Raw genomic sequence first — 14163 nt, 5'->3', positions numbered from 1 at the left:
GCTCCCACATCCCATCTCAATTTAGTGAGCCAGTGCTTCAGTAGGAGCTGCCAGTGGTGATGAAGATGGATACAGTAACCTGTTGGAACACAGGTGTGAGTTATTGTCTACAAAGATTTTGCATGGCTTGCTACTCTGTTGAAAACCACCATTTCCAGAGAAGCCAGTCTGTCTGATGCTGCGTGACAGGACCTTGCATCCTTATTTATTACTCCTATGCACAACTTTGAGTTTAATGGTTCACAATGTTGCTTGCCATACAAGCGAAAGCTGTTAGCAATGCCACTGAAAATGAAGTATTAATACATACAGACCTTTCATACTTTGAACTTTTAATGTGTGTCACTGCATGGTTGAAGTATTCATTTAATTCTGAACTTTTTCAATGCTTTTCTTCCTATATCTCCCACCCCCCGCCCCATTTCCTCCCCTTGAGAACACCTAATTAGCTCCTTTACTGCAAAGTGCTGTATTGGCCTGCAGTTTTCTCTCGCAGTGACCAGAATTAATTGGCAGTGATCTTAATGTTCGTCAGTGCAGCTAGCTAACAAAGCACATTGAACCCACTTCTGTTTTCAAAGTGAAACAGGAGTTACTGAGAGAGAAGGGGAAAAATACTCTTAACTAAGAACTTCTCTTAGAACTGTGATTGTAGAAACCCGAGGCAATAGCTGTGCTTGTCTGGTTTTGGTCTGATTGTGCATGCAATTTCTAGATCCGTTTCAAAATTGTGTGTGTCATCCTGTGTGCTGTTGAGGAGTCATGTAATCTTTTCTGAAATATCCAGACCCGAACGTATCTAGGCTATCATTATAATACGTCATAATTCAAAACATATTCAACATATTCAAAACATGTTTAAAACATCCATCTGACCAAAGTAAGTTCAATGTTGTTGCCTTCTCCAGTTACAATATATTATGTTAATATTGCTTTTGTATCTCAATAAAATGTGTTCTTTCCCCATAAAACTGGAGATTAACCTAACGTGACTCAACCCATCCTAGCAACTGGGCCAATTGGTTGCTTAGAAAGCAAGATTGGAGTTACTCAGCGCGCCCTGGATTTGAACTTGCGACTTCAGGTGTGGTAGTCAGTGTCTTTACTTGCTGAGCAACCCAGGCCCCCAACATTGTTATTCTTTATTCATATTGGATGTCTATTATGCAAGTAACAACAATATGTACCATATTATGTCTATAGAACACATTCATATCTATAATGCATATCATGTAATGCATTTGTTTTTTTTTAACATTTGCAGCCACGTTTATAAGCCAATCCTTCATGGTCCACAATGCATCTGTGACTCTAGTGGTCACAGTGTTGAATACACTCACACACGATCAACACATTCTCACAAACAGCCTTGAATACACTCACACACTAATCCTTATTACCATGCAACTTACTCGATATTGTAGACACAACACCATCCTCACTTCTAGAGTAAATGTCAGTGGAGACTTGGGGTCTTAAGCAGTGGTCACAGCTAGTGTTTCTCATCGCAGAGGCTAGAAAAATAGAAGCTCAGCAGTTGCCAGATTGGCATGCTTTATTAGTCCCGACTTAGGTCTTTTTCTGTGGGCTTGGAGGGAGATGCAGTGTCATTCTGTTCACCTCTTAATTCTCTTGACCACTGGGATGCTGAGAGGTCACCGCTGGACATTGGAAAGCAATCAAAACCGCATTTACTTGTCTAAACCCTGCCACACATCAGCACTGGAGGGTGTCCCTAAAACTAATTTGCTTTTGGAGGGAAAGGGTGAGCCCGGGGTGACTGGCGATGTGAAGTGACCAGTGAAGAACATTCTAGAGTTCAGCAGGGCTTTTCGGCAGTGTTATTGAGACCTTGTGAGCTGATCCGTCTCTGTCTCCTTGTCTGTAACTTGGCTTCTCTCTGTGGATGTGCTGTCCTTTTGCCAGATGGATGTGGAAAATTTGTGTCCTTCCTTTGCCATCTTTTATCCTTTGAGCATTTGTTGTAACTGTAATATTTGCCAACTGCCACCCGCCCCTTTTAACACTTTCGTAAATAATAAAAAAGAAGTCTTCATAAAAACAAAATGACCAGCATTGTTAAAAAGCTGCGAGAGCTATTGTGGTTTGTCATCATACTTAGTAACTAGAGGAACTCACCTGCCCAGTGGTTAGAAAGTATCCATTCCTTCATACAAGTTTCAGTTTAAGTACATATTTTGTATTGTTTCTGTAGGTCTGAAAAGTCTTAAACAGCCTTAAATTGCCCTTTTGCAAATTAAGGCATTAAAATGGTCTTAAATCAGAGCAACAAGTCTTAAATTCATAAGGGCATGTATTAAATGTTGCATGAGGGATTGGTTTCTCATTGCGTTTAAGTCACTTTAAAGTAGGGCTGAAACGATTAGTCGACATATCAACAATAAAAAACTGTCGACAAAAATTTGATGTCATTTAACGTAACATGAGATCACATTAAACTCTAATGATGATGCATGAGAGCAGCACTGCAGTTCACGACCTGACTGAGGAGAGGAAGAATTACACAGATCACAGTCCAGATGAACTCTAAACTTTCCAAACATCTTCAGATGATGTAGATCGCAAAGTATGCGGGAATTATAATGCAAAAATACAAAATAAGTAAATAGAGAAGCACTCTTGTTGTGGAATAAGTGGAGCCGGAGCTCTTTAAAGGAAACACCCCGGCATTACATCTTAAATGCACTTACATTTAATGCGTTATAGCTTTAATAAAGTTCAAATAATAAGGAAGTAGATCATGTAAATAACTACAAACTCCAAAATTGGCATTTCTCTGTGAGGTCAGTGCCTCTTCTATGAGTTGCGTGAAGTGTCGCGCACGCTTAATGCAGCTAGATTATAGTTCATGATGGAACTAAAATCTATTGTTATCAAGTGCTTTTGTCTTATTTTCCATTTAAAATTGTCTAAAAATCCTTAAAACAAGATACATTTACTTGAGAAGCAACATATAAGATATTTAGACTTGCTTTAAGAGAATGTACCTTAAATACATGTATTTTTTCACTTATTCATACTTCTGCCAGTGCAGAAGTCATACTTGTATTCAAGATACATTATCTGAAAGCAAGTCTAAATTGAACTGAAGAATTGAAGAATCAGTGGTTAAAATATATTTGAATTATTTAGCAGTACAACCACAACCAATGCTGGATTTTCAAGATGGTTACTCCTGAAAGATGGTGCAGTTCCCACTTTGTTGGGACAATCTGGCGCTTCAGATTCACAAACTTTACAGGTTGTATGTTTGATTATTTGTGGATTTATCTGCTATCGATTGTTCAAATACGGAGTTTCGTGTTGTAGCTACGGTGTACACCCAGTACACAGCTGTAGGCCTCTGCTAACCTGATAGATAATGTTATTGTGTTGAAATAGTTTTACTAATCAGCTGTGGGCCCACTTTTACCTTCAATTGTGTAAAATTATGCAGATTGTTTGTCATTCTTACTATCATGAATAGTGATCAAGTGTGGAGATGGATTTATTTTCACAAATGGTCATTTTACATCTGCAATCTACGGTAGTGCTCGGCTAACTTGCTATGTAATGTTATCGTTTTGGTAAGGGTTTACTATTCAGCTGTGGGCTGGCTTTTACCTAAAACTGTGTAACAAAATGGTCGATCTCAAGAGTCTTATATAATTATATAATTACAAGCTGTAATGTTACAGCCGCTATCCACGGTAGTCCACGGCTAACTTGCTCACTAACTGGGAGTAAGCCTCTGTTCTTCGTTCATATCTTGGGCGAAAAAAGTTCGGCTACACCCATTCCAGCAAAAGATGAACTTAGATGCACTACGTGTCTTTTACTTGAAGCTTTGTTAGGTTCACAATAATCAACAGTGTACTTGTAAGAGAGCTACAAAATAAAAACGTACCACTGTGAAACGTCCAGCTCAAGTCATGCTTGCGAAGGTGGTTGGGGTTGATCAGCTTGTTCTTCCAAACTTTCATTATCGGACTCGGACTCAAACTCAAACTCAAACTGGTACGGCAAAAACCGACGCCATTGTTACCATAGTTACAATAGTGTTTACAGCTGTTAAGGAAGCCTGAAATTCAGTTATGGTAAGGGGCGTTACATTTCCGACACACGCTCTACGCGGTTAACCAGTCACAACAGACTAGGCCAGCTGACCAATCAGAGCAGACTGGGCTTTTTGGAAAGGGGGGCTTTAAAGAGACAGGACCTAAATCAGAGCATTTGAGCCAGAGGATGAAAATAGGTTTAGCAGAAATGTACAATATGAGAAAAATAATGTGTTTTTTGAACATAAAAGCATGTAAACCTATTCTAGTAGACCCCCAAAATGAAATCATGAAGTAGTTTTAGATATTTTTATTGGGAAAACAAGCTAAAACAACAACAAATCAAAAACTCTCTCTTAATAGAGCTGCGTATCGCCGATTTTCTTCACAATAAGAGACACACCGTGACACATATTATGATTCACTATGTTGCGAGCCATCACGTTTTCATCTAGCTGCAGCAAGCTAGCGCGAAGGACGAGTGTCCCCGCGTCAGAGTGTGCATCACCCAGGCTCTGGGTGCAGTTTAAATCTCACCCTTAGATTGGGTCACTTCACATGACTCATAGAAGCGGTGCTGACCGCACAGAGAAATGCCAGTTTTAGAATTAGTACTTATTTTCATGACCCGCTTCCTTATTATTTGAACTTTAATAAAGGATGCATTAAAGATATAATGTCTGGGTGTTTCCTGTATTTACTTATTTTGTATTTTTAAAGACGTTCGACATGCAAGTTTTGCTCAAGCAGAACGGCAGCTCCGGCTCCGGCTCCACTTTATTTCACAACGAGAGTGCTTCTGTATTTACTTATTTTGTATTTTTGTATAATTTCCTCATACTTCGCGATCTACATCACCTTAGACTGTGTGGAAAGTTTGGAGTGCGTTTGGACTGTGAGCTGTTTTCTTCCTCTCCTCAATCAGGCGCAAGCTGCGGTGCTCCTCTTGTGCGCACCATAATTAGAGTTTAAATGGCCTCATGCTACGTTAAATAAGATCAAACAACTACTCGACAACGAAAATATTTGTTGACAATTTTTGATTGTATTAAAACGAAGCTTGGTATGCTTGGACCCATATCAGCCATACTGCCTCTCCGGCATATTGATTTTTTACCAAAAAGTTAAATATCTTTTGAATGCATTGTCAGGTTTACAAGAAATTTGGTATGCATCATTGACATAATGTCCTGAATGTACCTGAACAGTTTGGAGACAGCGCCACCTATAGTTACAAAGGTAATCCACACTTTTGTGCTGACTCTATCTTTGGCATATCTCTGCCATTCGTGAATCATGTCAACTGTGGCACAATGTGTAAATCTTTGTAAAAGTATGTATTATTGGCTAATCTAGGACAAGGGATTTAGACTGCAGAATCATAGGGAGGTTTTTATATCAAAAGAAAATAAAATCATACATGCTCCTTTTGTTGAGCTTCTAGATTTTTTATTTCTCCTTTTCTCCCCAATTTCTGAATGCCCAGTTCCCAGTGTGCTCTAAGTCCTCGTGGTGTCGTAGTGACTCGCCTCAATCCAGGTGGCGGAGACCGTCTGAGATGTCAATCCATGCATCTTATCACGTGGCTTGTTGAGCGCGTTATCGTGTTACCGTGGAGATGTAGCGCACGTGGAGGCTTCACGCTATTCTCCGCGGCATCCACGCACAACTCACCATGCGCCCCACCGAAAGCGAACCACATTATAGCGACCACGAGGAGGTTACCCCATGTGACTCTACCCTCCCTAGCATTCGGGCCAATTGGTTGCTTAGGAGACCTGGCTGGAGTCACTCAGCACGCCCTGGATTCAAACTCACGACTCCAGGGGTGGTAGTCAGCGACCATACTCACTGAGCTACCCAGGACTCGAGCTTCTAGATTTTTTATTTCTCCTTTTCTCCCCAATTTCTGAATGCCCAATTCCCAGTGCGCTCTAAGTCCTTGTGGTATCGTAGTGACTCGCCTCAATCCAGGTGGCGGAGACCGTCTGAGACGTCAATCCATGCATCTTATCACATGGCTTGTTGAGCGCGTTATTGTGTTACCATTGAGATGTAGTGCATGTGGAGGCTTCACGCTATTCTCCGCGGCATCCACGCACAACTCACCATGTGCCCCACCGAAAGCGAACCACATTATAGCGACCACGAGGAGGTTACCCCATGTGACTCTACCCTCCCTAGCATACGGGCCAATTGGTTGCTTAGGAGACCTGACTGGAGTCACTCAGCACGCCCTGGATTCAAACTCGCGACTCCAGGGGTGGTAGACAGCGACAATACTCGCTGAGCTACCCAGGACCCGAGCTTCTAGATTTAATGACCAAAATGTATTGGAATAAAATCCTGTTTTTACATGTTTGGTGGTGATCACATATTTTATTCCAGACTTTTGAGGTATATTTGTGGGTGTTGTTTAAACACTATTCAAGTGAAACAGCAGTGTCGTAGAGGAATATAGCTGATACAATGGGTCTGATCAGAAGGTAAACATTATTTCCACATTCTGTGGGTTAGAGGCAGAGGTATTCAAGCCTTATCGTGTTACTTTTTGTAAAATGAATTAAAAAGTTGAACTGTATACAGTGTATATGACTGTTCTTGTGCTCCCTAGGTGTTTACATTTAGAGAACGATGCAATGACATATTGTGTTTCCTTGAATTTATTACTTAAGTCTTAAATTTAGCTCCATAAAACCTGCAGAATCCCTTAATAGCTTATTGGAATGGCCTCATTTAGGTCATGGAAGACCAAGCCATTTTGTGCTTAAAGTTAACCTCTTAAGTTAAGCATCCACTGTATTTTTTTTAGTTTAATGACATGGGATGGTCAAGCCCACATCTGAACTGATCGCTTGATTCCAATCATTTTCATTTCAAGAGATTGTTATCCTACAGGTGCATTCACTTTTTGTCTATCTATCAAGACCATGATAGTTTCCTTAAAATAAAAGTATTTTTAAAAAAAGTTTTTTTTTATTTTTTTTTTATGTTGGTCGTATGTTTATGTGCTTGTTTGTGCCTGAAATCACATCCTGGCTAGATGTGAATGATGCTGTGTATTATAAACACAAAAAGCCTGTCTTTTCTTTGCAAAATGTTGCTGACCCCCCTGGCAACTGTTACAAAGGCAGCTATTCATTATTTGTGAAAAGGTGCATTACATTATTTATTTTTTGACTTTCCACCTCCCTTGCCATATACGGTATATTTTGCTTTTATACACCTACTGACAATGTAGAAACAGGAAGGGCGAAGAATAGAAGTATATTTTGATGCTCAGGTGATGTTTTTTCGTACCCTCTTTGTTTGTTCCCAAACAACCTTGTGCTGTTTGAATGTTTCTAGCATATTGTAATATGTGCAAAAGGAGGTTTTATCATATTTTTTTATAAATAAGTATATTGCATATAAAAATATACAATTAGGGATGCACTGATCTGGCATTTCTATTGATACCAATAATGAATAGCTCATTGTAGCTGATACCGGTAAGTTTTACATTTTAATCTTTTAACCTGAAACCGCTAGCTAATTTATTAAAAGCAACTCGTTTTAAAAATAGGTGTCATTCAAAAGCTTGCAGTCTGCAATTGACAATCTGACCAAATCTAAACTCCTGCTATTTAAGGTGTGATGGATGTAAGATGAATCAGAAATGTGCCTATATTACAGATGTATGCTGATTTTAATGAGAAATAAATGACAATACACTTGCATAAATTGTATGGTACCAATTTATGAGTATTTACGGTAATCCTGATGAATCGTTAACAGAGTCGTGTTTTTAGCCATCTCACGTCACTCTGAGGATTATTTCAAGATCTATGCACCGTGGTACGTTGTGTTTGGGATTGTTTTAATCGCGATCCTTCGCTGTAAGTAACAATGTTCTGTTTTCCATATTCTGTTTGTTTCATTAACTAATAAGTGAAAATGATTGCCCTCAAGTTACATTCATGTTTTCATTTTTTGCCTCATGAAACGGAAAAAGAATATGGAAATGGCATGTCATTACAGCAGATGATCCAGATTAAAACCAGTCCCAAAACAACGCAACCATGTGTAGAGATGTTGAAACAATTCTCACAGAGCTACTATCCTGGCTCTTGCTGTCAGACACACTCTAGACACTTCAGACTGCCCCTTTAGAGTTCCTGCCTGAAAGAAAGAAGCCGCAGGCAGTCAGAGATTCTCAGCCGCAAGCAAATAAGCCATAACAAATTATTTGGTGAAATATCGGCAGTAGGGCTGCAACTAACGATTATTTTGATAATTGATTATTTCTTCGATTAAACGATTAATCAGATAAAAAACTGAAATTGTATTTCCTGTATTTGATGTGACTTTTAAAAAAACAGAAATGATAAAAGGCGTAAGTACTTGGTTCAATTTATGGTACTGAATTCATGATTCTTTACTCTCACAAAACTTTGAACAAAGCCTGAACTATGAAATGTTAAGTTTGAATTTATTATTATTATTATTATTACTTTCAGGACGTATGCAATGATGGTCACCCTCATGCCAATGAGGGCATGAGGGTGAGTAAATGATGAGAGAATTGTAATTTTTGGGTGAACTATTCCTTTAATCAAAATGATTGCACTCCCTTCCTCCATTGTGATAGGTTTGAGTGACAGATGCACTCGCTCGCTTTCAGAGTGAAATTTAAAGGTGCTATATGTAAGATTGACAACAAGCATTTGAAATGAGTACTGCAGTCCAAATTCAAAATATTGGAGAGTTGTCTGCCCCGCCCCAGACTCGAAGCTCATGCTGGTTGCCAGAATGTTGACATGCAAATTGGCCAACTCAACATCCGTTTAAAAGAGTTTCTGGGCTTTAAGCTGTCTCCATCTTCCAAAGGCATCTCCAATATTTATCCTTGTTTCACTACGCCTCTAGTCATGGTGGTTTTTAGATGGATGGCGAGGCTTTTTAGGTCGGGTGGAATCTGTTTTCTCTGATCCAGTTCGTTTGCTGGCTTCCATGGCTGTAGCACGCAGTGTTGTTTGCCTGCAAACTTGTTCAAATCTGGCAACCCGGCGGTGTCGAAATACTATTGGTGAGTGGGCAGTGGGCGGGATCACACAGGCCAAAACAAAAACAGAAATTCCGGCCGGAATGGAAACTTCCAAGCAGAATATACTGGCTGTAGCATTGTTATCGGAGAAGCCAGTATTTCAACTTAACATGTTTCCTAATTCTCTAATGACATATTATGGTCATTTTATGATTTAGTACAGTAAAAATATTACTGTTAGCACCTTTAACAGAGACTCACAGTTTTGTGAAATGGAAATATGCGCCTGATTTTGAACTCATAACGTGTACATTCTAAAACATTAAAAAAATAGCAGTAAAAAGTACAGTTGTGCGCTGGAGAGAAACAACTCTTATGCACATCATACAGCACAATCGCTATGTCAATGTACCTGACGCAGCATCCGGTCCACATGAAACTGTATTCTTATTATGATCTTCCTTGAAGTGTTTATGAAGTGTTTTCGTGTGCTGGACAACTTGGGTTGTGTTTTTCCACTTCAGCCTGCTTTTCAATCGAAATCAAATGACGTCACTGACGAAGCTTCTCTGTGCCCGCCGCACATATCCAACTAATCGATAATGAAATTCATTGTCGAAGATTTTCATTGTCGATAATTATCGATTTTTATCGATTAGTTGTTGCATCAGTAATCGGCTGTAATTTCACTATCGACGGTTTTGATTTTCCCGGTTATCGACCAATAATAATCAGAATCCCTATATACAATTGTTTAGAGGTCAGGACCTCATTATACATTTTTTCCTCCAACTTCCATATAGTCTTGCACTCTACATTATTACCGACACATTTTGTTTGTACTAGTTACTTTTCCATAATGCATGTTTAAATGTAGCATCTAACTGCAATATTGCTGTTAAACTGTTACTCTAAAAGTTGGTTTAGATCCCTATTACACAAACTCGTGTCTTTTCTCAAGCTTAGAAAGCACCTTGCTCACCCTCTCAAGAGTCTTTCAAGTGTACGTCTATGCTGAAACACCTTTTCTTGCCCTCAGGATAGTCCATTTTTATAATGTCTTTATGCAGCTAATCATACATTACTGTGCTAATTATCTCTTGCCTTTGACCTGCCTTTGAAAGGGTTGCAAGTGGGACACGTGCTGTACTCATAGGAGCCCAAGGAGAGGTTGAAGGGGAGCTATCCTTTCCTAAATCCCTCCTACCTTAATTCCCCAGCTTTACTGATTCTCGTTTTTTAACTTCTGGTTTATCGCATGAGGTGTTCAGAACATCTTTCGATTTTGTGTTTCACAGAGAAATGGTTATTATTATCAGGGAGAGGCTGATGATAAATGTCAGACCATTTACAGATCCCCTGCCAATAAGCCACAAATTCTACTTCTCCATTTGTCGACAATTGACCCCAAGAGATTCCAGACAGGAATTAGTCCCTATCTGCTATGAGCCCACAGTAAAAGTGATGGTGAGATTTCGTTATGATCTCTTAATTCCCGCAGATAGACACGTCTATGCCAAGGCTGTATGTGACATAAGATTAATATTCTTTATTTTATCTCTTTTATTTATGGCTGTATTAAAGCACTTGACATTTGCACACCTTTTAAGTGTATCTCACACCTTGCCTCTTTAAGTTATGGCTTAATCTAAATTTCTTAAAGTTCAGAGCAGGCACAGAGCTTTTCTTAGAAAGGAAAGGTACCTCAGTGGGTGTATTGAGTTAAAGAGATAGGATTCTATATTTTGGATTAAATCTCTGGCATAAGAACATATGTAAGAGATTCGTGCCCTGTTAATTTTCCCTTTAGATTTAAAAAGACAGCATTAGTCACAACTTAGAGAGCCTTAAAAACCCAGCCGGTAACAGATTAGTGTGGATATTACTAATGTTAAAAGTTAAACAAGTAAAGAAAGTTAGGAAGACGACCTCATGTGCAGTTTTTACAGATATGCATAATTTAATACAGTGATGCTCTACTGATGAAAAACTTTGTGTGAGGGTAAGATAGTAAGGGAGATGTGTGATTTTACAGTAGACTATGATTTGCCTTAGGAGGATAATTACTGCATAAAGTTTGAAAAAGTTTCATTTGTCATTGTTTAATATGTGTTGATTGGGATCAGGTAAAACTATGAAGCTAGCAGATGACAATGTGAAAGATTTCTTTTTGTGGGATAATTTTTATAATTCAAGAATTTGATAAACGTTTATAAGGCAACACTTGGCTGGAAATGGGTCTCACCAAGGATGTTTCAGTGTTGTGTAAAAACTGCACACCTGTTTTTAAATGCTGCAATTAAGGTGACTGTGCTAAGGAGAAATATGCATATATTATGCACTTTTTTCTTCTTCACCCTACTTACTATTCAAGATCTCTTCACAGTTATTTTAATACTTTAATAAGTACTTTTGAACAGTCTGCTAACAACTAGAGAGAGAAAAGCCAAAGAGATACAAGAATAATTATGTCTCTCTAGTTTTTAATCTTGAAAGGCTGCACCTGATTGATTTACATATTACTGTTTCTTTAGTAAATAATGCAAGCCTTTAAACCAAGTCAATCGAAAAAGTATGTTCTTTTCAGGGATGATGGTGCAGCTGTCCCCCTTTAGTAAAGGTTTGCAGATTTTGAACACTTTTAGCTATTTTGCTTCTAAAAAAAAAAAAAAAAAAAAACCCCGGGTAAAACAGTTTTTGGTTGTGCAACACTTGTTTACTTCATCATGCTGCTGAAAAATAATTTCCGTTCTTACTGACTAATTGCACATCTTGTAGCTGTTTGCCTTTTTGAGGAATAATGTTCAAGGAATGGTACTATAATAGCTCAGATTTTCCGGTAGAGGAAATGCCTGTTTTACTGTGACAAGACACACCCCCTGTGGTTTTCAGTAGATTATTGCTGGATAAATGTGAATTCTATTGTTGGCAAAAAGCTTTTTGAAAATTGCAGGTATATAGGTGCAATGAAAAAAGACGGGCATGATCTTAACCAGATCAAACCCTTTTTTTTTTTTTGTGCCATCTTCACCCTTACTCTACTGAAATGCAGTCTGTAGTTCTCCAACTTCAACAAATGGTGCCATTTATTTTCTTCTGCTTGTTCAATTTGCAGCCATATCTTTTGTCAAAATTGCTGTTTTTTCTGACTCTTTAATTCCCAAACAGCAATATTCTGTAATTCCCTCCAAGGTTTCGCAAGGCCATAATAGCCTTTTCTCAATCTTCTCTCAATTGTGAGTTTGCTGTTGGTGAAAGACAGCGTTTGCAAACCAATTACTTTAATAGAGAAAAAAACACCTTTTTGATTTGCATTTCAGTGCATGTGATAAATTCCTAATCTCATAATTACACTGTAGGTCTGTTAATGGAGTGTATTTTAATGAATCAGGCTTTTGCATGACAATGAGCTGTCATTGTGACAAAGGAGGTGTAGGTGTCAAAGAAAGTGATAGAGAGGGCACATCCAATTAAATGTAAAATCGTGATGCCCATTTTAACTGACCACACAGTTTGCGACCAGATTGAATTGTTCTTAATTATTTTCATTGTGGGCCACTCTCACAAGTAATACAAATATTCTTTAATTATCTGCTGTGCAAATGTTAGAACATTACTGCTTTTTTGATACAATGTATTTGTGTGCCTCCATTATAAGATGCTGTTGATTTTAATAGTGTCTACTACAACAGACGTTACATTGTAATTTCAAGATGAGTCTACTCTGACCATTTCTGTATTTCCAGCCTGAGCTCACATAAAATTCGGCAAGTGTGTGCCGATTTTTCTTTAGCTGAAATCAGTATACGTTGACCGAATTTGAAAACACTGCCTCCAGAAGCTAAAGCGGTGTTTCAGAGCATATAGACAAGTGTGACATTCATTTATATCCACGAGAGCTCGCCAGAAGCCAGTTGTAAAAACAATTGTTCTTAGCTGAACAGAGTGTAAAACAGTGAAGAGAAATGCTTATTTTATTTAATCTACCTCCCAACCAAAACACAAATCTAACCCTAACCATTAGTAGAGACAAAATGCAATGTTAGGGATAAAAATGCAACCTCCTTATCACGCTCGTGATTGTTTATACAAACATGATTAATTCCTAGTTTGAATGGGGATTGAATTGTGGTCTCCCATGCAACTGATGCAACACGCTAACAGTCATGCCACGAGGGAAAGTAATTGCTATTGAGCCGTTCCAAATATGTCCGATGGGAGATGACGGAAACAGCATGCCAACTTCCTGTGTGATCATGTTGGTATTTCATACCTCAAAACCAGCAGAGGCCTATCAGAATATACAGTGGATTAGCACTCCTTTTTTGACATGAGCCTAATGAGAGACAGAATTATCACTCAGTGTGTTTTAGAGATGCTCCCCAGTTCTGCTTGTGCACTATAATGAGAAGTAATAGGTTGAAAAACACTATGCTGCAGGGCATTGTATGAAGAGAGGTACAGGCATTTCCTGCAATGGTGCGCAATACAATGCCCACACTTTCCTCTCATGTTCCCGATGGTGAGGTGGCCTACAGACTCACTGAGTGCTCTTGTCAGCACAGTGGTGGAAGATGAGCTTTCAGTATATATGTCTGAGAAGATCTCAGCCTGTCAAGTTTTTTTTGTGAATTTTTATTGTATGTGTGTGAGTTGGCTTATTTTGTTGTTTGTCAGTTTTGATGCCCCTGTATGGATGTACTGTGAATTCTGAGAAGCATCTTGCCTGACTTTCATAAGATCACTTTATACATTGGATTTGGAAGGTTGTAAGTGTAGATTGGAAAGTGGTATGCTTGCCTGGTGTTCACTGCTTTTTTATAAGCTGCATAATTATCAGCATGTAGGTAAGTCAAAATTCAGATCCATTTTTATTAACATGCATTAAACGGAATAAGCGTTTCTTTAGATATCTGTTCAGATCTATAATTGGAGGAAAAAGTTTCCTGCTGTCACACTGTGGATGGATGTGCGCTCTATTTTGTCCTCAGTTTCAGGTCGTTAGTTTGGTGGTGGGGTGGGGTATGGTGCCTGGTACCCTCCATCGATCAAACGTTTTTCTACACACGCTGTTAACGA

General features: G+C 38.7%; 1 pseudogene; it reads left to right on the top strand.

Annotated features, from left to right (window-relative positions):
- The window catches only part of LOC127427753 (protein diaphanous homolog 3-like), a 122296-nt pseudogene that overhangs the window by 19204 nt on the left and 88929 nt on the right, over positions 1-14163 (top strand).

The sequence above is a fragment of the Myxocyprinus asiaticus genome, chromosome 37 (genome assembly GCF_019703515.2).
Source record: "Myxocyprinus asiaticus isolate MX2 ecotype Aquarium Trade chromosome 37, UBuf_Myxa_2, whole genome shotgun sequence".
NCBI lineage: Eukaryota > Metazoa > Chordata > Actinopteri > Cypriniformes > Catostomidae > Myxocyprinus > Myxocyprinus asiaticus.
Note: the sequence above shows the minus strand (reverse complement) of the source record. Positions and strands in the feature narration are given on the sequence as shown.